This window comes from Salvelinus alpinus, chromosome 26 (assembly GCF_045679555.1).
Source record: "Salvelinus alpinus chromosome 26, SLU_Salpinus.1, whole genome shotgun sequence".
NCBI lineage: Eukaryota > Metazoa > Chordata > Actinopteri > Salmoniformes > Salmonidae > Salvelinus > Salvelinus alpinus.
Genome location: NC_092111.1, coordinates 42,316,987 through 42,320,779, shown reverse-complemented (window position 1 = coordinate 42,320,779; position 3,793 = coordinate 42,316,987).

The window sequence follows — 3,793 nt, the reverse complement described above, 5'->3', positions numbered from 1 at the left end:
CCTCGTATTTTTCCCAGAGTTCCCTGTTATCTTGAAAGCACCATAAAACTCATGGTATCCTTCGTCAGCTCATATCTGTGTGAAGCTGGATTCAGTGCTCTCGTCTCCATTAAAACAAAAATATCCATCCAGGTTGGATGTGACAGCAGAGATGAGGTCCGCACTGTCGACCACGCCCCCTGAATTAAGAAGCTCCGACGTGACATGCATCAAGCCACACCCATCTCATTAGGGGTGGAGAGATAAGATACATAATGTGAGACTAATTGACTGTCAGACTAATTGACTGTCAGACTAATTGACTGTCAGACTAATTGACTGTCAGACTAATTGACTGTTGTCAGACTAATTGACTGTTGTCAGACTAATTGACTGTCAGACTAATTGACTGTCAGACTAATTGACTGTCAGACTAATTGACTGTCAGACTAATTGACTGTCAGACTAATTGACTGTCAGACTAATTGACTGTCAGACTAAATGACTGTCAGACTAATTGACTGTCAGACTAATTGACTGTCAGACTAATTGACTGTCAGACTAATTGACGGTCAGACTAATTGAATGTCAGACTAATTGAATGTCAGACTAATTGACGGTCAGACTAATTGACTGTCAGACTAATTGACTGTCATAGCCCCACATCAAAAGTATGTGATAGTGAGTTGAGAAGACAACCAGAAATACTGTTAGAATGTTTTTCATTTGACTGCCATAGCACCAAATAAAAAAAAGTTAACATTAGCTGTTAATTCCATAAAACATTATTTTTTCTTCACATGGTTGGGGTTGCGAGAATTTTCATATATCAAAATGTGGTTGTGGGACAAAAAAAGGTTTGGTAACTCCTGCCGTATATTGTCCCAAATCATATTCTGTCTAACAATACAGTCTCATACCAGGCAAACATATGGATAATAATCCAAATAACAACACTGTGGCCCTGATGACACACAGGAAATAGTCGATAATCATGGAAAATACTGTTTGTGACACAGAGAGAGGGGGAAAGCCTGGACTTGTGTGATAGGGCGTATTTTGAGTGTGTATTAGCGTGTGTGTGTGTGTGTGTGTGTGTGTGTGTGTGTGTGTGTGTGTGTGTGTGTGTGTGTGTGTGTGTGTGTGTGTGTGTGTGTATTAGCGTGTGTGTGTGTGTGTGTGTGTGTGTGCGTGCGTGTGTGTGTATTAGCGTGTGTGTGTGTGTGTGTGCGCGTGCGCGTGCGTGCGTGCGTGCGTGCGTGTGTGCGTGCGTACGTGTGTGTGTGTGTGTGTGTGTGTGTGTGTGTGTGTGTGTGTGTGTGTGTGTGTGTGTGTGGGAGAAGACCCTGGGAGAGAGTGTGTGTGTATCGTGGAAGTATGAGCTTGTTCATTTTCAATAGAGGATACTTCCTTGTTGTGGTCTGGGCGGGGGGGACTGGAGGGATGAGGGGGGGCGGGGGGGGGGGGGGACTGGAGGGATGAGGGGGAGAAAATGTAGAAGGGTGGTGAGAGGACTGAAGTGGCCAACCAAGATCAACAGAAATTTCTCTGAATTCCCCACCATCCAGCGCCAGCCAGCTTTCTGTTTGTTCTCTCTCTCTCTCTCTCTCTCTCTCTCTCTCTCTCTCTCTCTCTCTCTCTCTCTCTCTCTCTCTCTCTCTCCTCTCCTTCTCTCTCTCTCCTTCTCTCTCTCTCTCTCTCTCTCTCTCTCTCTCTCTCTCTCTCTCTCTCCTCTCCTTCTCTCTCGCTCGCTCGCTCTGTCTCTCACTCTCTCTCTCTCTCTCTCTCTCTCTCTCTCTCTCTCTCTCTCTCTCTCTCTCTCTCTCTCTCTCTCTCTCTCTCTCTCTCCTTCTCTCTCTCTCCTTCTCTCTCTCTCTCTCTCTGTCTCTCTCTCTCTCTCTCTCTCTCTCCTCTCCTTCTCTATCTCTCCTTCTCTCTCTCTCTCACTCTCTCTCATGTAATCACTTCAACCTGACTGTCGTTCTCCGTTTGTTCCCCTCCCCCACGCAACAAAAATCTACATCAACTTTCATTGATTGAGACAAGCAGAATCACAATAGACAACTAGATGATTTGGCAGAGAAGAAGGAGTTTGAAAAGCAGGAAACAAAAATAACAACAGAGAAAAGAAAAGAGGAAGGCCTGACTTTATGTTATATATGTTCTTTATTTCTCTATTCTGATGGAATCTGAATTAAAGAGTTATTGATAATGAGATGGGGAGGGAGGGAGGGAATTAGAAGGGTATCCATCTCTCTCTTCCTGTTATCCTGACTCATAACACCATATCTTCCTGTTATCTTGACTCATAACACCGTCTCTTCCTGTTATCCTGACTCACAACACCGTCTCTTCCTGTTATCTTGACTCACAACACCATCTCTTCCTGTTATCCTGACTCATAACACCATCTCTTCCTGTTATCCTGACTCATAACACCATCTCTTCCTGGTATCCTGACTCATAACACCATCTCTTCCTGTTATCCTGACTCATAACACCATCTCTTCCTGTTATCCTGACACATAACACCGTACCATCTCTTCCTGTTATCCTGACTCATAACATAACACCATCTCTTCCTGTTATCCTGACTCACAACACCATCTCTTCCTGTTATCCTGACTCATAACACCATCTCTTCCTGTTATCCTGACTCATAACACCATCTCTTCCTGTTATCCTGACTCACAACACCATCTCTTCCTGTTATCTTGACTCATAACACCACACCATCTCTTCCTGTTATCTTGACTCATAACACCACACCATCTCTTCCTGTTATCTTGACTCATAACACCACACCATATCGTCCTGTTATCCTGACTCATAACACCATCTCTTCCTGTTATCCTGACTCATAACACCATCTCTTCCTGTTATCCTGACTCATAACACCATCTCTTCCTGTTATCTTGACTCACAACACCATCTCTTCCTGTTATCTTGACTCACCACACCATCTCTTCCTGTTATCTTGACTCATAATACCACACCATATCGTCCTGTTACCCTGACTCATAACACCATCTCTTCCTGTTATCCTGACTCATAACACCATCTCTTCCTGTTATCTTGACTCACAACACCACACCATCTCTTCCTGTTATCTTGACTCATAACACCACACCATATCGTCCTGTTACCCTGACTCATAACACCATCTCTTCCTGTTATCCTGACTCATAACACCATCTCTTCCTGTTATCTTGACTCATAACACCACACCATATCGTCCTGTTATCCTGACTCATAACACCATCTCTTCCTGTTATCCTGACTCATAACACCATCTCTTCCTGTTATCCTGACTCATAACACCATCTCTTCCTGTTATCTTGACTCACAACACCATCTCTTCCTGTTATCTTGACTCACCACACCATCTCTTCCTGTTATCTTGACTCATAACACCACACCATATCGTCCTGTTACCCTGACTCATAACACCATCTCTTCCTGTTATCCTGACTCATAATACCATCTCTTCCTGTTATCCTGACTCACAACACCATCTCTTCCTGTTATCTTGACTCATAACACCATCTCTTCCTGTTATCCTGACTCACAACACCATCTCTTCCTGTTATCCTGACTCATAACACCATCTCTTCCTGTTATCTTGACTCATAACACCACACCATCTCTTCCTGTTATCCTGACTCATAACACCATCTCTTCCTGTTATCCTGACTCACAACACCATCTCTTCCTGTTATCCTGACTCATAACACCATCTCTTCCTGTTATCTTGACTCATAACACCACACCATCTCTTCCTGTTATCCTGACTCATAACACCGTACCATCTCTT